At 37.4% G+C, this 26,016-nt stretch overlaps 1 protein-coding gene across 11 annotated transcripts in view; it reads left to right on the top strand.

The window, feature by feature from the left end:
• Nucleotides 1–26,016, top strand: part of LMNTD1 (lamin tail domain containing 1) — a 511,366-nt gene that overhangs the window by 112,116 nt on the left and 373,234 nt on the right. For all 11 annotated transcript variants that reach the window (XM_042946102.1, XM_042946101.1, XM_042946104.1 and 8 more), the window contains one exon: nucleotides 7,899–8,075. The gene's annotated coding sequence lies outside the window, so the exon portion shown is untranslated. The remainder of the gene's footprint in view (nucleotides 1–7,898; nucleotides 8,076–26,016) is intronic.

Here is a 26,016-nt window from a genome sequence, read left to right as displayed (position 1 = left end):
AAATACCCAGAAGTGGTATTGCTGGATCATATAATAGTTCTATTTTTAATTTTTTGAGGAACCTCCATCCTGTTTTCCATAGTGATGGCACCAGTTTACATTTCCATCAACAATGGACAAGGGATCTCTTTTCTCCACATCCTCGCTGACACTTGTTATTTCTTGTGTTTTCGATAATAACCATTCTAAGAGGTTTGAAGTGATATATCAATGTGATTTTGATTTTCATTGCTCTGATGATTAGTGACGTTGAACATCTTTTATGTGCCTATTGCCCATCTGTGTATATCTTCTTTGGAAAAATGTTTATTCAAATTATTTGCCTATTTTTCAATCAACATTTTGTTGTTGTTGTTATTGAGCTCTTTGTGTATTTTGGATATTAGCCCTTTATCTGATATATGATTTGCAAATATCTTCCCCCATTCAGAACGTTGCCTTTTTGTTTTATTGATGGTTTCCTTCACTGTGTAGAAGCATTTTAGTTTAATGTAGTCTCATTTGGGTTTTTTGCTTTTGTTCTCCTTGTCTGAGAAGCCAGATCAAAAAAATATTGCTAAGAATAATGTCAAATAGTGTTCTGATTACGTTTTCTTTTTTATTATTCCAGGTTTTACATTTAAGTCTTTAATCCATTTTGCATTTATTTTGTGTGTGGTGTAATATAGCAGTCCAGTTTCATTATTCTGCATGTCCAGTTTTCCCAACAACTTTTGTTGAAGAGACTGTCCTTTCCCATTGTATATTTTTGCCTCCTTTGTCATAGATTAATTGACCATTTATGTGTGGGTTTACTTTTGAACTCTCTATTCTGTTCCATTGATCTATGCATCTGTTTTATGCCAATACCAAACTGTTTTAATTACTGTAGCTTTGTAATATAGTTTGAAATCAGGGAGCAGGATACTTCCAGCTTTGTTCTTCTTTCTCAAGATTGCTTTGGCTCTTTTGAGTGTTTTTTGGTCCCATACATATTTTAGAATTATTTGTTCTAGTTTTGTGAAAAATGTCATTGGAATTTTGATAAAAATTACATTGAATTTGTACATTGCTTTCATAATACAGATATTTTAACAATATTGATTCTTCCAATTTATGAGCATGGAATATCTTTCCACTTATTCGTATCTTCAATTTCTTTTATTAATGTCTTATAGTTTTCAGTGTACAGGCATTTCATTTCCTTGATTAAATTGATTCCTAGGTACTTTATTCTTTTTGATGCCATTGTAAATGGAATGGTTTTTTAAATTTCTCTTTCTGGTAAATTTCTGTTATTAGTGTATAGAAACACAACCAATTTTAATATATTGATGTTGTATCCTGCAACCTTACTGAATTTATTTATTAGTTCTAAGAGTTATTTGGTGGAATCTTTAGGGTTTTCTACATATAGAATGAAGTCATCTCCAAATAGTGGCAGTTTTACTTCTTTCTTTCCTATTTGTTTACTTTTTAAAAAAAAATATTTATTTATTTTTGAAGGAAAGAGAGACAGAGTGTGAGCAGGGGAGTGGGGGTGGGTTGCAGACCTAGAGGGAGACGCAGAATCCGAAAGAGGCTCTAGGCTCTGAGCTGTCAGCAGAGAGCCTGACATGGGGCTCAGACTCATGAAGCAGAAGATTATGACCTGAGCCAAAGTCGGACGCTTAACCTACTGAATCACCTAGGCGCCCCCTATTTGAATGCTTTTTTTTTTTCTTACTTAATTGTCATGGCTAGGGCTTCTAATACAATGTTGAATGAAATGTTGAATGAGAGTGGGCATTGTCTTGTTTCTGATTTTAGAGGAAAAGCTCTCAGCTTTCCACTGTTGAGTATGATGTTTGCTGTGAGCTGTCATATATCACCTTTATTATGTTCAGGTATATTCCCTCTATCCTCACTTTGTTGGAACTTTTTAATCATAAATAGGTGTTGAATTTTGCTATATGCTTTTTCTGTATCTATTGAGATGACGATATGTTTTTTATCCTTCGTTTTGTTAATATGATGTATCATGATTGGTTTGTAGGTGTTGAATCATCCTTTCATTGTGGAATAAAACCTCCTTGCTTATGTATGATCCTTTTAATGCATTGTTGAATTCAATTTGCTAATATTTTGTTGAGGATTTTTGCATCTATGTTCATAAGGGATATTGGCCTGTAGCTTTCTTTCTTTCTTTCTTTCTTTCTTTCTTTCTTTCTTTCTTTCTTCTTTTTTTCTTTTTTCTTTTCTTGTAGTTTTCTTGTCTGGTTTTGGTATCAGGGTAATGCTGGCCTCATAAAATGAATTTGGATGAATTTCCTCCTTTTCAATTTTTTGGAAGAGTTTGAGAAGGATCGGTATTAAATCTTCTTTGGAAGTTTTCTGGAATTCACCAATTAAGCTGTCTGGTCCTGGACTTTTGTTTTTGGGAGGTTTTTTATTATTGATTCAATTGCCTTACTAGTCATCAGTCTATTCAGACTTTGTATTTCTTCATGATTCATAAAGAACCATAAAGATTGTATATTTCTAGGAATTTATTAATTTTTTGAAGAATCATAATTTCTAGGAATTTATTCATTTTTCTGTATTGTACAATTGTTGGCATATAATTATTCACAGTAAGTCTCTTATGATTTTTTATATTTCTGTGGTATCTTTGTAACTTCTCTTTCATTTCTAAGTTTACTTATTTGACACCTCTCTTCCCCTTGGTGAGTCTACCTAAGGGTTTGTCAGTTTTTTTCATCTTTTCAAAGAAGTAGCTCTTAGTTTTATTGATCTTTTCTATTGTTTTTAAATCTCTATTTCATTTATTTCCACTCAAATCTTTATTATTTCTTTCCTTCTACTACTTTTAACTCCTTTAGGTATACAGTTAGATTGTTCATTTGAGTTTTTTCTTAGTTCTTGAGCTTATTTCTTACTTCTTGAGCTTTTTTTTTTAATTTCTTGCTCTGAATTTCCCTCTTAGAACTGGTTCTGCTGCAGGGTGCCTGGGTGGTTCAGTCAGTCAAGAGTCCCACTTTGGCTCAGGTCATAATCTCGTGGTTTGTGAGTTTGAGCCCCATGTTGTGCTCTGTGCTAACAGCTCAGAGCCTGGAGCCTGCTTTGTATTCTGTGTCTCCCTCTCTCTCTGCCCTCCCTTGCTCATACTGTGTCTCTCTCTCAAAAATAAACATTAAAAAAATTTTTAAAGAAAAGAACTGTTTTTGCTGCATCCATAGATTTTGTGTTGTTGTATTTCCATTTTCTTTTGTCTTGAGGTATTTTTTAATTTTCCTTTTGATTTCTTCATTGACCCATTGGTTGTTCAGTACTATGTTATGTAATCTTCATGTATTTGTGATTTTTTTTAGTTTTCTTATTGTAATTGATTTCTAGTTTTATATCATGTGATCAAAAAAGATGCTTCATATGATTTCAGTCTCCTTAAATTTATTGAGATTTGTTTTGTGGTCTAACATGTGATATATCCTGGAGAATGTTCCATATACACTTGAGAAGAATGTGTATTTTGCTGCTTTTGGATGGAATTATCTGTATATATTTATTAAGTCCATCTGATCTAATGTGTTTTAAGGTTGATATTTCCTTATTAATTACTGTATCCATATGGATTTATCCATCCATGTAAGTGGGGGTGTTAAAGTCCCCTACTATTATTGTATTGTTGCCAATTTCCCCCCTTACATCTGTTAATATTTGCTTTATATATTTAGGTACTCCTAGGTTGGGAATGTAAATATTTACAAATGTTGTATTCTTTTTTTGGATTTACCCTTTTATCATTAAGTAATGCTCTACTTTGTCTTTTATTAGTCTTTGTTTTAAAGTATTTTGCTTGATATAAGTATAACTTTCAGCTTTTTAAAAATTTCCTTTTGTGTGGAAAACCTTCCATCTCTTAATTTTCAGTGTATGTGTATTTTTAGATGTGACGTGAGTCTGTTGTGGACACATAATGAGTCTTGTTTGTTTGCTTGTTTTTTTTAATCCATTCAGCTACTCTATATCTTTGATTAGAAAATTTAGTCCCTTTACATTTAAAGTAATTATTGATAGGTATGTACTTGTTGACATTTTGTTCATTGTTTTCTGGTGGTTTTGTAGTTCCTCTCTGCTCCTTTTTTCTTCTCTTACTCACTTCTCTTGTGGTTTTATGAATTTCTTTACTGTTACATTTAGATTCCTTTCTTATTATATTTTGTGTATCTACTGTATGTTTTGCTTTGTGGTTATCATGAGGTTCATATACAATAGTCTCCTTTAAGTCGGTAGCAACTTAAATATGAATGATTCCAAAAAATTCTACTTTTTTTTACTACTCATCCCTGCATATTTTGTGTTCTTGGTATCATATTTTACATTTTTTTAATTTTGTTTATCCTTTAACTGACTATTATAGTTAAAATTGATTTTACTACTTTTGTTTTTTAAACTTCATACTAGCATTATAAATGGTTAATCCACTACTTTTATATGTACCTTTACCAGCGAGATCTTAACTTTGGTAATTTTGTTGTTGTTGTTACCAGCTAGTACCTTTTCTTTTCAGCTTAAAGAAGACCCTTGTACATTTCTTATAAAGCTGGCTTAGTGGTGATGTACTTTACCTCTTGCTTGCCTAAAAATCTTTTGATGTGTCTTTCAATTCTGAATAATACCATTCCCAGATAGAGTATTCTTGATTGGAAGTTCTTTTCTTTCAGCACTTTGAATATATTATGCCACTCCCTTCTGGCCTGCAGAGTTTCTTTTGAAAAATCAGTTAGTAGTCTTATGGGGATTCTCTTGTAAATACCAAGTTGTTTTTCTCTAGCTCCATTTAAGATTCTTTCTTCATCTTTAAATTTTGGCATTTTAATTATAATGTGTCTTGGTATGAATCTCTTTGGATTTATCTTTTTTAGAACTCTCTGGGCTTCCTGTACCTGAATGTCTGCTTCCTTCCCCAGGGAAGGGAAATTTTTAGCCATTGCATCTTCAAGTAAGTTTTCTTCCCCTTTCTCTTTTATTCCTTCTGAGACACCTGTGATGCAAATGTTATTCTGCTTGATGTTATTTCATAGGTCTCTTAAGTTATCTTCACTTCTGAAATTCTTTTTTGTCATTGATGTGCTCTGTTTGGGTAAGTTCCACAGTCCTGTCTTCTAGGTCTCTGACCCTTTTTTCTGCTTCATCTCGTCTCCTGTGGAACCCCACTAGTGTGTTTTTCAGTTCAGTTATTGTACTCTTCAGCTCTGTGACTTCTGTCTGGTACTTTCTTATATTTTCTGTCACTTATTGAAGTTCTTACTATGTTCATCATTATTCTCCTGAATTTGGTGGGCATCTTTATGACCATTACTTTAAAGTCTTTATAAGTAGAATACTTATCTCTGTTTCATCAAGGTCTTTTCTGAGGTTATCTTGTTCTTTCATTTGGAACATATTCCTGCTTTTTCGTTTTGCTTGATTCTCTATGTTTGTTTCCATATGTTAGGTGAAACAACTACCTCTCCTAGTTGAAAAAGTGTCCTTGTGTAGTAGATGGACCTTGTCTTTTAACTCTTTCCTCACTCTTGGTTGCCTGTCAAACCTTTGGGATTGCCTGAGTTGCCTAACGAGTAGCCTGATTTATTCTTTACAGGTCCCAGTTGTTGAGCGTGCGCCAGAAACTGTCACTGTTCCAAAGGGAGTGATCTCAGTCAGTACCTAGATTCAGGCTGATTAGAAGCCAGATCCTCAGACAACAACTTTTAAAGTGTGCTATAAATATATATAGTCCTGTGGGATCTCAATTATAGATGCTGACCTCTGGACTAGGAGATCTGGACATGTCCCCTGAATAACATTTGCAAGAATCAGGGCTTCAGACAAGTGTTTAAGCTGCTTTATGGGGGGTACCAGTGAGCTGTGGTGAGGCCAAGGGAGGGTGCACAGATGGTATGTCCTTGCCTACATTCCCTCAGAGCAATTCTGTAGTCTTTAGATATGTGGAAAACCTGAATCTTATCAGTCAGGTTGAAGCTCCAGGACAATTAAATGGGCCTTTTTCATGTAGACTGGGGATATTGTTTCAGTGTGCTGCCTGTGTAGCATCCTAGGTGTGGTATCTTGCCCATAAATGTCTTTCTAATTGTTACAGTCCCTTTAGGTCAAGAAGCACAAGCTCCTTTGGCCACCAGAACCAGACAATCAAAACACCTCTACTGTGTGGATTGATCTCCCTACCAGCTTTAGTGGGGCTGTGGTTGCCTGTGGCTTTATCGAGTTCAGGAAAGAGTGTTGGGGGCAGGGCATGCTTGCAGTTTTAGTGATGCCAGATAAGAGTGCTAGGGGCAGAGTATGCCTATGGCTTTAGTGAGGACCAGGATGAGCTCTAGGGGCAAGACTTCAAGGTTGTGTCCATGTGTGTCTGCCTGTGTTAGCAAGGCAGAGAGAGTGCAAAAAATGTCACTCTCTAGTGCCTTCACTAACTAATTAATGATGGAGTTTTGAAGTGGTGGTGGGGGTTCTTTGGAGATGACAGAGAAAAAAGAATTCTTAAAATTTTTTTTAACATTTATTTATTTTTGAGAGACAGAGCATGAGCAGGGGAGGGGCAGAGACACAGAATCGGAAACAGACTCCAGGCTCTGAGCTGTCAGCACAGAGCTCCAACCCGTGAACCATGAGATCATGACCTGAGCCGAAGTCGGACACTTAACAGACTGAGCCACCCAGGTGCCCCAAGAAAGAATTCTTAAGGAAATCTTTGGTGCAAAAGAAGTGATTTTATTAAAGCACAGGAACAGGACTTGTGGGCAGAAAGAGCTGCACTGGGGTTGTGAAGAGTGACTGCTTATATACTGTGGAGTTGGAGGAGATAAAGTCAAAAGGAGTTTTCTTAAAGGGATTTCCATATACTAATGACACAGATTACTGGAGGTCTCACTATTGTTAAGCTAAGGTTATTTTTTCCTTCTAGCAAAGCATTGTCATTAAGATAGTAGGGAGTTCCTGGAGATTAGGCTATTGATAAGATTGCCTTTTTGTAATTTACTAAGATATTTGTAAACTGATGGATACTCTATCAGTTTAACCATTTGTTTTCTGTCCTTTTCTTTGTTTTTAGGCAGCCAAGAGTACCTAAGAAATATCACACATATCCCACCTGGGTTTGGGGGGGGGGGTGGGTGTTGTTAGTTTGTACTTTGCCCTCAGCTTGCCTTACACTCCCTCATCAATTAATATATGTCTGACAGATGCTTTAAAATTAGCAACTGAATCACCTTCACAGATAATTCAGTCACCTCTCAAACTGCTGTGTTTTCCCTGCTTCTTGGAATGAGTGAGGCTGCCTAGGAGGTCCTCAAAAGGAGTATCTCAGATTCCCACAGTCCCCCGGGTCCCCTGAATGTAAACCTCATTGATTTCAAAAGCCAAACATTCCTTGTACCTCCTCTCTGGTGCAGGTCCCAAAGGTTAGGATGCCCAATATGGGGTGGGCACAAATGCTTCACTTTTCAAGGAGAGGTTCTGGTCTATGAGATCCTTCCCTAGTTTGTGCTGCCGTATGTAGGTTTGGTAAGATTTCCTCTCTTCCTTTCCTATCCCTCTTCCTCCTTACCCTTCTCCTAGCCCTTTTATCTGTTGTTGTGGAGGAAGCTGTTCAGCTAGTTTTCAGAGTTTTTTTTCAGTGGGAATTATTCTATATGTAGTTGTAGATTTGGTGTGTCTATTGGATGAGGTAGGTTCAGGGTCTTTTTATGCTACCATCTTGGACCACTCTCTCTTTTTCTAACATATCTTAAGGAATCTTAAGAATTTCCTCACCTTAATCAATTTGGGTAAATGATTTTGTGAGCTTTGTTTTTGTTTGTTTGTTTGGTTGGTTGGGATTTTCTCAATGGCCTCAAAGACAATCTGACTTTCTCATTTATCTTCTTACAATAAAATTACAGGCATTTCAAGAGATCAGAGATAGCCTGGCCACTCAGAAGCATCATCCCATCCATTAGGAAGAGAACCCAAATTGAGGATTCCACCGATTCCAAAAAAGCAACAGTCTGGAAAAGAAGTCAGTGCTTCAGAGGTGATCTGAATCCAGGAAGAAATGCAAGACGCCTATAATAAAAAAAGTAAGTCTAATTTTTACATGTGCTCTTGCTTGTCTTTTTTGCAGAATTTTAAATGCTATTAGAGTTCACTCAACTGCCTCCCTCCTCCAAAGCTGAATCATTGCTAATGTTTACTAAAGAAAATGGTACTCTGTCTCTTGGTCTTTAGAAAAATTGCTAAGTTTTTTTTCATCTCAGTGAAAAAGGTAATTACCATAGTGGAAGACCTCAGTGTCTTAAATTTTTTTAAAAAAATTTTTAAGTATTTTATTTTTGAGAGATAAAGAGAGAGAGCATGAGTGGAGGAGGAGCAGAACAAGAGAGAGAGACACAGAACAGACTCCAGGCTCTGAGCTGTCAGCACAGAGCCCAATGCAGGGCCCAAACCCATGAATTGTGAGATCATGACCTGAGCCAAAGTTGGACACTTAACCTACTGACCCACGTAGGCACCCCGGGGGCTTAATTTAGATCATGGGAATTTTTTTTTTCTTGGGGTCTTGCTCTTCAACTTACTGGCTATTTGATCTCAGTCACTTTTTAAATCTCCATCTAGCACAGTTTGCTAATCTGTAAAACTATGGCAATAGTACCTATAAGCACCTGATAATTGTTAGCTGTTGACAGAATTATTGTCAGATGAATGTGCTGGAGTAGCCTTTCTACCCTTTTACCTGATAACTTCTGGGTGTAAAATGTCTGGTAGGTAAACTACAGTCACATCTATAGTGGGCATTATCATTAGGCCTGGGATTGAACCAGATGTTGAGAAAAATGAAAACATGGTCCTGACCTTAAACATCCTAAAAAATTTTTATGTGCATAAAATATATATGCAGTAGCAAAATTGTATTCAATTGTGAAGATTTATTAAACTACACACTTTGTGTATTTTTTATGCATGTTTTTAATCAATAAAAGTTAGAACAAAAAATAGAAAATTGCTATGGCAATCCTATAATGTGGGATGATTAAAAAATAATGGCATTTATAGTCTGGTTGAAATTAGAAATTGGAATTAATTAATTTTTGGAACCATCACACTGATAATAAAGGAGAAATCTTAAATCACCACTAACCTGGTTACCTTATTAACATTGGAATTGGTTCTAAAACCAGATGAAAATCTTTGCCTACTTATAGGATAAGTAAAAGAATTGGTTTTCTCCGTGTCTTTACACTATTCGAACATGTTCTCCTAGAAAGCTTCGAAGAAATAAGTCTTACAGCAATTAATTAATCTGTGGTTTGCCAAAAGCAAGAGAGAGTTTTTCTTCTATCTGTAGTAGAAAAGTCCTGGGACAGAATGTCTGACCCTACTTATCATAAGGTCATCCCTGAACTAGTCATTGAGCCAAGGGGGATGAAGCTGCCACTGCCTGGTTTGTAATATCATGGGGAGTGAGAATATTGTGACTGACAGTCCCCAAGACAGCATGTTTTGGGGAGAGAGTATTTCATTGAAGGAGATGAAAATAGGCAAACAATTCACATCCGTTTGCATAGCACGTAAAGAAGTTTTGACATTCTTTTGCTTGATCAAATTTTCAAAGTGGAGATAAGGAGACTAATTTAGAGATAATTGCTACAATCTGGGTAGGACCAATGAGGACAGCAGCTATGGAGAAGAGATGTGATAAGGAGAGATCTGATGGATGTAGCATCTATAAAAATGCTTGACTCATTGGATGCAGAGGGAGAAATCCAAGGTGACTCCTAGATATCCGGTTTAGGTGACTTGGATAAACGTGGTGACATACCTCTTAAAAAAGGAAACAGGAACAGAAGTAACTTGAGGCAGAAAGGAAGTAATAAGTTCAGCTTGGGACATGTTGAGTTGTAGAAAATGATAATGAGTTGGAAAAACATAAGTAAAACCATACCGTAAAATTTTTAAAAATAGATAGATTCTTTGAACAAATCTAAGTTTACTTAATTCAAAACACTTATGAAGGAAAAAAAAGAAGAAAAATACAAGTTCAGTGACTTGAATTTCTTTTGGCAAAACTAGCACTTTGGCTTATTTGGATACTAAAGCAGCCTTGGCCTTCTCTTGAGAGTATCCTTTTTCCACAGCATTTTATTACTACTGAGAATACCTCTTTAAAGAATATCATTTTTCTCATTTCAAAGTATTTCATACATTTTAGAGACCATTTGAAAAGACAAAGTAAAACAATACATCATGTACAATAATAAATATTTTGACAGTCTCTTGTCTCTAACATGTTTTCAGTTATTATAAATAACATGTCATTATAAAAAATAGAAAAATAGATAAATATATATAATATAAAATATATATAAATAATATAAAATATTTATATCAAATATATTGACATATTAATATATTTTGATATATATTAAAATAAACTATATTTAACATATTTATATAGTAATTAATATATATTAAAATATAAATATATATACATATATAGATATAGAAAAAGAGTTAAGATCGCTTAAATCTCACTACCTTGAAATAGCCACTGTTAGTGTTTTGTCTATGTTTTCATGAGTCTCATATATATACACACACACAGATGCAAATTTACTTAGATGGGATCATATCATATATGCTCTTTTTATCACGGATATCTATGTATTTTTAAAACTGTTTATTACTTACTTATGTTTCTTTTATGTTTCCTTCCTTTTCTTTATTCCTTTATTTTCTTTATTCTCTCTCCAAAATATCTTACTTACATTAATGATATATATGTTTATGTATATTTAGTAAATTATATATTATGTAAATATATATACATATATATTATATTTGTATGTATAACAGATATATACAAAGCTATGGAGAAATTGGTAATTGTTTTAAATTTGTTTTTAAAAACTAAGGTCAAGGGTGTCTGGGTGGCTTAGTCAGTTAAGCGTCTGACTTCCTCTCCGGTCGTGATCTCTCAGTTTGTGGGTTCTAGCCTGGCGATGGGCTCTGTGATGACAGCTCAGAGCCTGGAGCCTGCTTCAGATTCTGTGTCTCCCTGTCCCCCTACTTTCACTCTGTCTCTCTCTCTTTCTCTAAAATAAAGAAACTTAAAAAAAAAAAAACAACCTAACATCATATTCTGTATACTTTTCTGTATCTAGCTTTCCTCCCTTTCTCCCCATTGTGAAAATCCTGTCAAATCATTTGTTTTAGGTACCACAATAGATTGTCTCATCTACTTGAGAGTAACTTTCCTAAGAGCAGGGACAGTGTCATATTTGTTTTCTGTAAAACCTAGTATCTCAAAGCATAGAGCAGGGACATAAGAGTGAATATACTGATGTTATCAATGGCTTGAAGCTAGACTATTGAGGATGAAAATATTTAGGCTGAGTAATTCATCAAAGTTCATTTACGCAAATCAAGAAGTGACAGAACTCAACACCCCATGAAGTTGATATTATTATGTCTTCCTGTTTCATACATGAAAAAAATGAGGTACATAGACTTAAAACAACTTTTCCAAGAACTCAATATCTGCTGATTGCATAGTACTACACCCCAGTCTCACAAATGTGAACAAAATGTTTTATCCCTCATGTTCTGTGAAATAAGTGTCAGTCATGATAAAATCAGCACACCCCTCTTGGATAAGAGAATAACTGAATCTTGAGGACTCAGATCATGCTCTTTACCAGGAGCTTTTCATGCTTCTCCAGCAGTCAGTTTTCCTCTTTAGTGGTCTTTTAGGTGAGTACTGGACATGAATTTTCACATTTCATTTACAGAAGAGAAGATGGAGACACAATGAGGTTATTTTATCAAGTGACATGCAAGAAGTCAGTAAAGGAAAGAGACAAAGAAGCCAGTTTTATTGATCCCCAGGCTACAATTCTGCCTCCCAACAAAACCTGAATTCTGGAAAACCCCGTTCAGCTTCAGTTTTGTTATAAAAGTAAATCTCAGCACTCGGTTATTTTATGGCTTTCAGGAGAAGAAAAGCAGGAAATGTGGTGATGCTTCATTAGGGGCTGGTACATAGCTGGGAATGCAGAGTCAGGCTGTGTCTCTCCTGAGCCGGGTGTGCTGCACAGATGGCCTATATCAGAACCTCCCAGAGAGTTTGTAGAAAGGCAGAGCCTGGATCCACCCACAGAATTGGAATCTGGAGGATGGAGCCTGGAATTTAGGGGATGAACTATGGGATACACTTTTAATAAACATGTCAGATAACTTTCATACATAGTAACAGTTGAGAACAATTGTTATGCCCTTCAAAGGACTCTTTTAGACATCTTGGCTTAGTGGGAAAGGCAGCCACTTACTGTAGACTCTTGGGGAAGTTACTTAAATTCCCCAATTCTTGGTTTCCACATCTATAAAATGGGGATAATAGCACTTATTAACACATGAGGATATCATAATAATAAAAGTAAAATATGTAAAGATTCTGGTACTTTATGATTAACTATAAATGGCATTAGGCCCAAATCAATCATAATTAGAGAGAAAGCTTGTGAGCTTTTGAAAACATGAATCTGATTCACTTGGTGTTACTTTCAGTTTGGAAAGAATCTTGAAGAAAGGAAGTTAGGAATCTAGTGATACGCAGTGACTAAACTCAAATGAAGGTCAAGATCTTAAAACTCTTTATGAAGCACCATCACTCCCTTATGGCATTCTTTAGGAGCAGATGGAGGGGTAACAGGATGTGAAAGCAGACCCATAGGCATGGAACAGAGGATGGCAGTTGTGAAATACATTCAGATGGCGTGGTGCTGTTTAGATAATGATGGTAAAACTATGTTATGTTGATCCCAGTGCCAAATGGTGAAGCAATGATACCAGGACAACCTGGAAAATAACAATATAAATACAGAACTTAGGGAAAATGGGGATATGCCAAGTTAGGGGAAAAACAAAAAACAAAAAACAAAAAAGACCCAGAATCTTCATGAATTCTAACTTTATAAATGCATGTGATGGAAAAAGTACATCCCTTTTCACAATAAAGGAAGCAACTAAAAAATGAAATTTAGAACCAATTCTAATGAGCACTGTAAGAAATTTTACCAAGACAGCTTCTTAGACATGACTAGAAATAAGTCACAATCTTCCATAGCCTTAGAGATCTCAGCAGTGGAAAGAATAACTAATTCTCTTAAGGCCTCTTTCAGTGGGAACAACCCCTCTACCCCCATTTTATAATAACACAGTAGAATGCTAACTTTAGTTTTATTTAGTCTTAAGTCCATTCTGAAATAAGAATATTAATAAACTGTCATTTCCATTAATAGGTTTCCTATGTTGTGCCTCTTGTTTTATGTTCTGTTATGCATTGTTCTTTAATACAAAAACAAATTAATCAAAGATGGGGAAGAAAATGTTAAGTACCATTTATTGAGTTCTTAACTAAGGCTAAGATTTTTTATTTCTGTTGAGTTGTATGAGTTCTTTATATATTTTCAATATTAACTCCTTACTGGACACATGATTTGCAAATATTTTGTCACTCAGTGGGTTGCCTTTTCATTTTGTTGATAGTTTTCTTCGTTGTGTGGAAGCTTTTTAGTTTGATGTAGTTCCACATGTTTATTTTTGCTTTTGTTGCCTTTGCTAACTTCTATTATGATGCTCATTTTACTTATGAGGAAATTAAGGAGCAGGCTCAAAATCATTGAACTTGTCAGGGTGAGAGGAAGGATTGGACCCATTCCTCCGTCTATGCACTAATTGCCATACATAGAAGAGGGGCCACTCATGTTGTTGAATAAGAAGAATTGCTCCATCAGTGACTGGAGAAACCCTGATTGTGTTAGATTTTGTTATAAATCCACTCCTATGTTTGCCCTGCTTTCTATTCCTGGAACCATTCCCTCAGAGACCCAAAGGGTAACATTACAGCAATGAAATGAGCCATCTGTCACTGAATATTTTGGCTGCAAAGCTTTATTTTGGATCTAGTAGGCAGGAAAAAGACCTGACAGGGATTCTGCAGGGTGAAGTCCAGGGCAAAGGTCTGGTAATGACATTGCTGGTGAATGAAAATCCTTCTCTCCTACCTTTGAAGGTTTCCACGTGCCTGCTACCCAAGTTGATTATGATAATCTTAATCAGGAAATTGATATGATATTATCAGGAAATGATTTCCTCAATTGTCATACTGCTTCATTTTTGTTACCTGGAATCAGGGACAACTTACCTAATAACATAGAGGGAAAAGAAATAAAACATTTTAAATGACATTAAAAATAATTTTCAGCCTGTGGCCAAGAATACTTAGAATATTTTTATTTTTAGAAGTTGATAAAATTATGCTTACATTTAGATTTCCAAAATTTATTTTTGAAGCAAGGTTTTCTGCTTTGATAAAGTTTACTCATTAAAAAAAAATGGAATTTCACAAGGCTTGCATTTCAGCTTAGGAAACCATGATAGGTCAACACTTTGTTTTAAATTGAATGCAGTGACTAAGGAAAAACACTTTATTTTACTTGCATGAATATATCAATTATTAATCAAAATCAAAATCCAAAAATACATGTTTAATAACCAGAAAAAAAATTCTGACATTGGCCTCTGAGATATAGGAGCCAGGGAATGTGCTTACAGGAAACTAGTTAGGAGCAACTTTTGTTCCAGTTAAACAGGAAAAGTCACCTTAAAATTCTTACTTCTATTAACCTCTCAATTTCCAACAATGTGGCTGTCAATTTACCATTTATAAACCTGGGATCATCTTAACCTTATAGGTCTTGGCATTTGGGTGATATATAGGCATTAAATTGGGGATATCTCCCCAGAACATCTCAATACCATGAAAGTCATCATCACTGAGCAAATATTTCACAAAGCATTTTTTAAAATGCTTATTTATTTTTGAGAGAGAAAGAGAGAGCATGAGCAGGGGAGGAGCAGAGAGAGGGGGACACAGTATCTGAAGCAGGCTCTGTGCTGATAGCAGAGAGCCCGATGTGGAGCTTGAACTCACAAACCATGAGATCATGACCTGAGCCAAAGTCGATGCTTAAGTGACTGAGACACCCAGGCGCCCCCTTCCCAAAGCATTTTAACACTTGCTAGTACCTTGCCCACCTGCAAGTGTGCCTAATCCAAGACAAAATATTGACCTAAATATAAAGGAGACATAAGTCATTTTAAATAAGCAATTTAGTAACATAAATAATAAATGTTGTATTTTTATTATGTGTAAATGGAAGAACAAAGTGCATGAAAACAGGATGGAAAACAAAAGGACTTTGAAAGTTACAAGTTTAGCCAGGGAAGAAGCAGTTATTCTTTGAGGAAAGGACAGGTTTCCTTGGTAGGTGGTGTGATGCTGAGAGGATCAATCACAGGAGCCACTTGGCTTGGCAGAGAGTGAGGGAGCTCCCGACAAATTGCTCACAGAATGGCCGGAAGCAATGCAGACCTGGTTAGGGAAGAGCTATAGCGGTTAGCTCTAGTGGAGCCCGATAGGTCATAGAAGGTAGTTAACGGAAACGATGCTAAAGGCTCAGGAACTGGGGGTTAGGGGATGGAGGGCAAGATGGCTCAAAGCCAATGGCTGCGAATAAAGGAGAGGATATCAAGGGGTTGCTGAATTAAAGATGTAGGGTTGGCAGGACAGCTATGGTTTCTTATTTTTTGTAAGGCAAGTTTGTATATTTTAGTGTCTCCTAGAACTATGTAGTAAGGAAAATTGGTTGCTAAAGTAATGTTGCAACATTCTTCAAAGGACATTGAGTCTTTATCATGTCAGTCTAAACTTAAACTTGACACTTCCATGTCCAGAAAGTTAGACATGATTGTCAATGTTATTTCTAACAGTTTCTGGCTGTACTTATAATATCTCAATCTTTTGAGGATACAAGTCTAACAATATTATTAGTTCTGCTTGCTAGGTGTGGTAGGCAGAATTCTAAAATCGTCACCCAAGAATCCACAGAACCTCTGGAAATGGTATATTATATGGCAGAGTTAACCTTTTAAGAGAGAGGTTATTCAGGTACAACTAATCTAACTGCATGAACCCTTAAAAGCAGGGAGCTTTCTCCTAAAAATGGCAGAAAAGAAAGACAAAGAGATTCAAGACCAGAAGGGGCACCTGAGTGGTTCAGTTGGTTAAGTGTCTGACTCTTGGTTTTGGCTCAGGTCATGATCTCACAGTTTGGTGAGTTTGAGCCCCATATCAGGGTCCATGGTGACGGTGCAAAGCCTGCTTGGGATTCTCTCTCTCCCTCTCTCTCTGCCCTTTCTCCACTCGTGCTCTCTCAAAATAAATAAATAAACTTAAAAAATATATTAACAAAAATAAAGATACAAGAAGGATTTCATGTGCTATTATTGGCTTAAAGATGGAGGAACCACATGATGAAGAATGTGTGTTGTCTCTAGAAACTGAGAGCCATCTTGGGCCGACAGCTAGCAAGGAGATGGAGGTCTCCATCCTATGATAACAAGGAGCTGTGTTTTGCCAACAATCTGAATGCACTTGGGAACAGATTCCTCCTCAGAGCATCCAGATGCGAGCTTAGCGCAGCTGACACTTTGACCTTGGCCTTGTAGATCCAGCCAAGACCACCAGACTTTTCAACCCACAGAACTGTGAAATAATAAATGGACACTATTTTAAGTTGCTAGTTTGTGGCAGTTTGTCACACAGTAATAGATAAATGTTATCTGTTATGTCTAGGCAAATGGGACTCCTGCCTGAGTGATGGAAAAAATAAACCTCATCTAGGCATTCATTCTAAATTTCCCTGATCCTGTGGCTTCATCTTATATCACATTTGGTCATTAGCATATATTCTACTTTGTCGGGCACAGGAATATGATGATGCCTCTGTGTATTTCTTTCTGACAGCCTGGAATGAATGATGCTGCACTTAATTGTGTATCCGCTGGTGCAGGATTTAGCTCCATGAGAGCAGAAGTCAGTTTCACCAGCTGCCCTGTGCAGGGAAATCATCCTTGACAAGCTGAGATTTGCCTCAACTGTCACTCACTCTTTGAAATTCTTCTCATTTATGGAAGAAAATGTAAAAACAAAAATACATCAGAGGCTGTTAAAATTGGGGTGTTGCAGAAGGAAAAAAGACCCTTTACTCTAACATCAGGCAGATTTTCAAAAGGTTCCTAGGGAATGCAGCATTAGCTGCTAATGCATTTGGACGCTTGTGTTCAGGAGAATATATGCTTCTTACATATTCATGAGGGAGCTTCAATGTGCATACATCTCAGTGTTAAGGAGAGTCAAAACAAACTAAATCTGGAAGGTTGTCCCACATTCCCTTTATTTTTTTTTTTTTTATTTTATTTTATTTATTTTTTTTTTATTAATTTATTTTTTTTTTATTTTTTAATATATGAAATTTACTGTCAAATTGGTTTCCATACAACACCCAGTGCTCATCCCAAAAGGTGCCCTCCTCAATACCCATCACCCACCCTGCCCTCCCTCCCACCCTGCCCTCCCTCCCACCCCCCATCAACCCTCAGTTTGTTCTCAGTTTTTAACAGTCTCTTATGCTTTGGCTCTCTCCCACTCTAGCCTCTTTTTTTTTTTTTTTTTTCCTTCCCCTCCCCCATGGGTTTCTGTTATGTTTCTCAGGATCCACATAAGAGTGAAACCATATGGTATCTGTCTTTCTCTGTATGGCTTATTTCACTTAGCATCACACTCTCCAGTTCCATCCATGTTGCTACAAAAGGCCATATTTCATTTTTTCTCATTGCCACGTAGTACTCCATTGTGTATATAAACCACAATTTCTTTATCCATTCATCAGTTGATGGACATTTAGGCTCTTTCCATAATTTGGCTATTGTTGAGAGTGCCGCTATAAACATTGGGGTACAGGTGCCCCTATGCATCAGTACTCCTGTATCCCTTGGGTAAATTCCTAGCAGTGCTATTGCTGGGTCATAGGGTAGGTCTATTTTTAATTTTCTGAGGAACCTCCACACTGCTTTCCAGAGCGGCTGCACCAATTTGCATTCCCACCAACAGTGCAAGAGGGTTCCTGTTTCTCCACATCCTCTCCAGCATCTATAGTCTCCTGATTTCTTCATTTTGGCCACTCTGACTGGCGTGAGGTGATATCTGAGCCACATTCCCTTTAGAGCTAGGACTGTGAAGTACCCCCTGATCCAACCTTTAAGAACCTTGATCTAGAACAGAAAAAAATTTCTAGGAACCTGCTTTGTGTTTTATTTTCTTTCTTTCCTAGTTGGAGGTGAGAAAAGAGGCGAAAGCCCAAGCAAAACCATTATCTTCAGGCCTGATAAACTAATAGGTTGATGTTACCCTAAACTCTGCTTTGAAGGACCCAACCCCATCTACTGGGTGAACCAAGTTGAAGCAATCATGAGTTCCAGTCCCTGCTCTTTTCTTATTAGAAAATAAGAATTTCTCATCTCAAAAATGAGGAAAGTAATACTTAGCTCATAGGGCTGTCAGGAGAGTGAAGTAAGAAGTATATGGAAAGCCTTTAGCATTGTACCCGGCATTGTAAGGGCTCCATGGAGCAGTTTATTGATGTTATTTTTACCTCCCGTTTCTCTGGAGGAGACACAGGGTTGTGTGCCTAGAACTCACTGGTTAATTCCTGATATAGCTTTTGCAGTGTAAGACTCAGTTCTTATAGTTTGCAGTTAGCAATGACTGAGCAGCACAGGAGTTGTAGGACCTGATGAAGATGGAGGGTTGTTAGCTTAGTTAAAATGTGTCACACACTTTCAGTTACAGCACTACTTTAAAGGCAGTGTTTAGAAATGATTGATAAACTTGTGACAATCTGCATACATAACTATATATTTGGAAATACACATCCAGATGACCATTATTATTGATTATAATACAGGGTGATGTGGAGGAGTACAGAGTCCTTTTAGAGGGATTTTGTAGGTAACTAATGTCTACATCAGATTTCGTAGTTTATAGAGTCTTCCACAGCCATTAGTATAACAGTCCTTTTGGGTTATAATATCTCATAATCATCATCATCTTCGTTGTTATCCTTATTAATCATTAAATGAATGATGACATTAAGATTCAGGAAGGCAAAATGACTTGCTTGAACTTGTTTGTGCTTTAAATTCCTAGGAGAAAGAAAGATAGAAAGAAAGAAAAAGAGAGGAAGGTATGGAGGGAGGGTGGGGGAGACAGAGAAAGAAAAGAAAAGAAAAGAAAAGAAAAGAAAAGAAAAGAAAAGAAAAGAAAAGAAAAGAAAAGAAAAGAAAAAAGAAAAAGAGAAGAGGAGAGGAGAGGAGAAGGGAAAAGGAAAGGAAAGGAAAGGGGAAGGGAAGGGAAAGGGGAAGGAAAGGAAAGGAAAGGAAAGGAAAGGAAAGGAAAGGAAAGGAAAGGAAAGGAAAGGAAAAAGGAAAGACATTCCTAACGACTAAGATGTTTCTTCCCCCTTTCTAAATACTCCTATGAAGGGGGTGGGGTGGATGGGTGGCCCAGTAAGTTGAGCGACTGACTCTTGGTTTTGGCTCAAGTTGTGATCTCAGTTTGTTGGTTCGAGCTCCATGTTGGGCCATGTGCTGGCAGTGTGGAGCCTGTTGGAATTCTCTCTCTCCCTCTCTCCACCCCTCCCTCCCCCATCTCTCTTCAAAAATAAATAAATAAACATTTAAATAGATATTCCTGGGGTACCTGGGTGGCTCAGTTGGTTAAGTGTCCAACTTCGGCTCAGGTCATGATCTTGTGATTTGTGGGTTTGAGCCCTGCTTTGGGCTCTGTGCTGACAGCTCAGAGCCTGGAGTCTGCTTTGGATCCTGTTTCTCCCTCTCTGTCTGCCCCTCCCCTGCTCGCACTCTCTCTCTCTCTCTCTCTCAAAATTAAATAAACATTAAAAAACAATAATAATTAAAAAATAAAAAGATATTCCTATGAAGGGCAATTTACTTCCAGTGAGTTATTGACACATTCAATTGGGGAAGAACAGATTAATTCTTGTATGTACCAGGACACCAATTAGAGATAATCACTATATGATACAATAAGTTATAGCAATCTAAATTTGTTATCAAGACAGTTAAATTAAGAAATCTGTTCCAAACTTCAGTGTGTTTTGTAATTAAGAATATGATTGAGATATGGGGTGATGTTGGACTTGTGATATTTAGGAAGAAGGTGGAACCATGCAATGAGGTTCCTAGATACTTCTATTTCTCCATAACTCATTCATGGCATAAATCTCTACAGGAAAGAAAGACATGTTTTGAAGTGCACTTTTATTTCTAGTTGTATATCTGTGGCCATGGAAAAATAAATTTTGTGCCTGTAAATTCAAAGGGTTGGAAGAAGAGTCATATTCACTTAGAAGCTCATTTATAACAGCTTCATAATTTCAGAGTTTTAAAGTTGCTTCCATACAAGTATATCTCATCTGTTTTCCTTCCTCTGTCCACATTTGAAACACGCGGAATCTTGGTAATAAAACCTCTAAGGGCAATGCTATTATAAACATTGTAGGGAAAAGAAGTTCAGGGACTTCTTGGAGAGTGTATCGCCCTTTTCCTTGGCGATACTGTTAGAAATAACAGATTAGTTACGTGTTCAAGACGCTTGTGGTTTTTTTCCCTTCTGGCAACTACTCAGCTATTGCTTTGCCTCCAATAGAAACCATCCCAGTTTCTACACAGGCATCTGTGTTCTGTGGTTCCCAAAGCACAGGACCTTGGGGAGTTGCCTAGCGGTTTGCCATAGGTTGATCTTGCATTAACACGTACATTTTGATTTTTATAAAAATGATAGTTCTACACAGTTAACTCTGGTGCAACTTAGAATAATGCTGCAAAAACTTTGTCACTGGACTTTTGCCTTGGTGGGATTTGGAGAATATAGCACAGTCAAAGAAATCGAAAGGAATCTATCACCTGGGGGGAAGCATGCGTCTTTTTGATAAGCAAGGAAGTAACCATAACCCAGGGGAATCCAGTATGTTCTTTCCCTCAGGGTTGGGGAATGATGGGGGAGTAATTCAAGAATGTTCTGATTGGTAATATAAAATGGGCACACAGAGAAGGCTGTTTCCGGAAGAGGTGAGCTAGGATATATGCACAGGTCCTTGGGAAAATGATAAGAGGAGCTTAGCTGTCAGTAGATAGGCTGCTCCTAGGTCACAACCCTCAGTTTGTTGTATATTTTTATGTTATTCAAGTATCTGAGTTAACAGGAAGTTTTGGTCTATATCTTGTGATTAGAAGAAGAAATTTACCCATATACCAGGTACTGTTCTGGGGCTGATGAGAACCAGTGAGCTGCGTGACCAGTGCCAAATATAAGTCAGGGAGATTGGGTGTACAACAAGGCAGAAGGAGGAGTCTAGGACTCTCTCTCAAGTGAACCTAAGGTCAGGAAGTTGCCTCAATGACTTATCTAGATCAGTCCATGCATAGCGGGATATAAAAATGGGATTGTTCTTTTTGTATTACTGAGGGATTAAAGGCACAAAGTACCTCACTTTCTACATTTAAAGTGATGTCAGGGTGTAGTGAGAGATGCCGGTGCTGAGAACCAGCCCTATAACCAACCACCTTCCCTGCCTTCCCTTCCCAGCTAAGGTCCCCAAATAAACTGTGTGTGTGTGTGTGTGTGAGTGTGTGTGTGTGTGTGTGTGTGTGTGTGTGTGTGTGTGTTGGGGGGGGTGGTTGGAGATAAAATGCTGCCTTTAAAAAGGTGCTATCTTTGTGGAGAGAAGTTTTTCTTTCCATATACTGTATACATTATCACCTCCCAAGGCCAAGGAAGGGATATCTCAAGATAATTGCCAAGACAGCTTGTGGGGATGGGGTGGGTGGGGTGGGGTGAAGGTGGGGGTGGGTAGATGGGGGAAGGGAGGGGGCAGGGTGCCTGAACTTTTCTGCCATCCCCACTTCCACAGACTCAGAAACTAGGATCTCTTCATTGAAATTTGAGTCCCATTAGACTGCTGAGTGCCAGTTGTTCCTGGGGCAAATAGATAAAGTTCTGCAAAGAAACAGGCCAGGAGACCAGATTGCATAGACACAGTGGTTCTTCCTCTATTGACAAGGTCATGAAAATTGAGTAGATGGGGCTAGGCTATATTCTGGAAGAAGAATTCTCTGAAGCAAGAGGCCATGAGGCTGATGGCCAATGGTGGGAGCTAAGAGTGGGTGGCCAGAGCCCCCCTCCCAAATCTGCAAATCTTGCAGCGGGAAGGCTGGTCCTGCAAAGAACCCCATATGTTTTTTACACCAGTGTTTGACTCTCAGACACACAAACAGCAACAGAAGTTGCTGTTGGAGAAACAGCATTGATAATAGTGAGAACCACAACTTTGCTCCATCAAATAAGGATGCATTGACCCATTCTTTCATTTCTCACTGCTCTAACGCTGGAGGAGCCAGCACCTAGAGGAGGAAGGAATGAGGCCTGCTAGAACAGATCAGAAATACCTCTTCCTAAGGACCATCTCTAGTCCCCACCACATACATTCACACATTCTCCTTAGCCTGAGCTAAAGAGAGAAAAGGAAAAATACTTCAATTCAGCAACTGGAAGTTTCAAGACAAATAATACTGTGTCTTAAACACTGGAAGTAGACTGTTATAATAAGTGAAAGTGGCTGAAAATGCTTTTAAGGCATTAATCAGCAAGGAGAAAAAGGGGAGCATCGACAGAAATATTAACTATTTGGAGGCAGTTATTTATTGGAAGAAATAAGATGTTTTTGTTTATACCCAGAACAAATTGAAGCTCCTCAGTAAACTGGGGAAAATGTAACTGGGCAGACTGAAGGTGATAAAAAAAAAATACAGTGCAGCAGCTAAGCTGAGTCCTACCAAGAAGGAAGAGAGAAAAGGAAAAAGAAGGAAAGGAAAAAGTGTGTGTGTGTGGGGGAGGGGGGGCGGGGAGTAGGAGAGTCTTTTATCTGCTTCCACCAAGGAGAAGGCTGTGGAAGCTTCCATAATGGGCCTCAGGAACTGTCCTCAATGGAGACTGAGTCCATTCTTAAATCTCTTGTATGACATCTTAAATGTAATGTAATTCTTAAATCTCTTGTATGACATCTGATCGTTCAATAATAAACAAAACCAATGGCTCCTCCCTTTCATGATTGTCATTTAAGCATATATAAGTGTCTTCCTCTAGACTGAACATGCATAGTTCTTCATTGAAATCTTTCATGACTTGTATCCCTTTCTCATGCTCTCTAAAATGTGGTCACTTTGGCTTTAATATATAGTATTTTGATACGAAGCATTTTCTAAGTCTTTCATTTCCCTTCATGCACATGAGTGATCATTTGATGTCCTGCCTTGAATGTGAGAAGTGGAAGCTAATTCAATACTACTGAACACATTTACAAAGGAAAAGAATTTTTAAGTAAGTTTCCCAACGCACACAAATAGATGAATGGCCAGGATAAATTCTTTCTCCCATTTCTAGAAAATGAAATAGGAATAGATTCTTTCCACTAAAACAGAAAGTTTATTTCTTACCATTCTTTACACTTGTTTATGCCAAAAAATAAGAGTGGCCACTGAGATTGTCTACATTTTGATAACACACACACACACACACACACACACACACACACACACACACACTTTTGTTTTCTTGATCAAGAAAGTGTTATTTGCCTCCACACTTCCAACCTGGCTAATTGTAATTGTCAAGTTGCCAAAATAAGTTACCCTTAAATTGAGAATTTTATTGGAACAGTCATCATAGATGGCTGCCACACAGATTGAAGGGCCACAAATACATCATCTGTAATGCTGGGAGGAACTTTCCTGAAGAATATAAATTTTACTTCCACATGATTTTTACTTTATGGGAGACCATAACTTCTGGAATTCCTAATAAAGAAGGAAAAGAGGGTTGTTTTTAGTAGATGCTTTTAGAAGGAACGATTGAATGTATTCTGCCAAAATGAACTCTTAAAGACTGTGCAGGTGCCTCATAAATACCTAGGTTTAGCCTATGTCAGGGACACATTTACTACTTCGATACTATGAATAATATAGACATTTACTATCCAGTATGACTCTGTAGTAGAACTTACATCAGGCACACTTAGATCACAGGAGCTTAAAAAAGCTAACTTTTTGGTACACTTGAAAAAATAAAGCAATAAGATATACTCTTGGCTGTGGATTAATGACTGTTCATAGAAATCAGAGATTTTCCTTTTTTCTGCTCACTGCTCTTCTTAAATGAAATGACAAGTCAGCATTCACATGCATATATTTAAATAAACACACACACACATAATTTTTTTCAAAGATCACAGTGCTTTGAAAGTATTGTTGGGCACCTGGGTGGCTCAGTTGGTTAAGCGTCCAACTCTTGATTTTAGCTCAGGTCGTGATCTTGCAGTTTGTGGGTTTGAGCCCCGCCTTGGGTTTTGCACTGATGGCAAGGAGCCTACTTGGGAATCTCTCTCTCTCCCTCTCTCTCTGCCCCTCCCTCACTCACGTTCTCTCTCTCTCTCTCTCTCTCAAAAATAAACAAATAAGCATTTTGAAAAAGTATTGTCTTATGGGTTCTTTATTCACAAACTTCTTTTTCAAACATCAATGAGGGTTGTTTTCTCTGTTAAATAACAACTATAGTGAACATTTGCAGTGAGTAAATTCTTCAAAGGGATTTATTTTCTCTTTTTTCTTTTGGGTATTCTGGAAGGGTGTTTATTTGCTCCTGTCAAGTGCACCTCTGGAGAGGCTGGACTTTCCAGGCGTAAAGGCTGTGAAACTAACCTCAGCTATATAGAAATGCCAAACTTCTTTGCTCGAGTACCCAGTAAAGGAATTTTCCTAAAAACTATGCACCTTCTCAGTCATTTTTAAGTTGACATCTAAATTCACTTTAATTGTTAATTGAAGGAAATTCATTTTTTTTGTTACTAGGAAGTAGAAAATACTGAACATCTTGTAAAATGAAATAAGAGGAGGATTGACTGTAATTGGATAAATATTTCACAATATGATTTGATTAAATATATTTTAATTACCTAACTGGATAAAGCACCCTGAATAGCAAAGAAGCATGTAAAATTTACAGCTATGGGGTTTTTCAAATATTTTAGATTTTTTTGTCCTATAAATTTCTGTAAAGTACTCTGGTTACATTGAAAAGGATCAGTATCATTGATCTTTATTTGTTAATTATTGTGAATTCAGAAAAAATTTTAAAATAGGTTAAAATAACTTCTTTTTTAATGCAAACTTTATCTTTTTAAAAAAAATTTTAAATTTGAGAGAGAGAACCAGCAGGGGAGGGGCAGAGAGAGAGGGACAGAGGATCTGAAGCAGGCTCCACGCTGACAACAGACAGCCTGAAGCAGGGCTTGAACCCACAAACTGTGAGATTGTGACCTGAGCTGAAGTCGGATGCTTAACTGATTGAGCCATGCAGGTGCCTCCATGCAAGCTTCATCTTAACAGATGGGAAGATGGGAGATTCTCTGTGTTTAGGATGCCTTGATCAATCATGGAAGGAGTCTTCTTCCAAACCAGTCTTTCCCTGTTTACCTTTGTTTGGGGCCTTGGAGACTTTTACAACCCCAGAGAAATGCCCAGTAGTAAGATTTGATGTGTATATGTGTGAAGGCATGCCTTTCTTTTATAAAAGAGGAGAAGGACTGTGGAGAGGTAGCCTCATTTTCATCAAATCAGTTTTTGGAAAGAGCATATATGAAAGTTGACGATTTGGAAATTTAGTCCCTTAAAAAAACTATTTGTGTATGTAACCCCGAGCAAAGCCCAGTGTAAAGATCACCTATCTAGGCAATATCTTTCCTCATCTCTTACAATCGAGTACAATTTTTTTTAACGTTTTTATTTATTTTTGAGACAGAGAGAGACAGAGCATGAACAGGGGAGGGGCAGAGAGCGAGGGAGACACAGAATCAAGAAGCAGGCTCCAGGCTCTGAGCCATCAGCCCAGAGCCCGACATGGGGCTCGAACTCATAGACCGTGAGATCGTGACCTGAGCTGAAGTCGGACGCTTAACCGACTGAGCCACCCAGGCGCCCCACAATCGA

This window comes from Panthera leo, chromosome B4 (assembly GCF_018350215.1).
Source record: "Panthera leo isolate Ple1 chromosome B4, P.leo_Ple1_pat1.1, whole genome shotgun sequence".
In the NCBI taxonomy this organism is placed as follows: Eukaryota; Metazoa; Chordata; class Mammalia; order Carnivora; family Felidae; genus Panthera; species Panthera leo.
The sequence above is the reverse complement of the archived record's forward strand: the minus strand, read 5'-3'. Positions and strand labels throughout refer to the sequence as shown.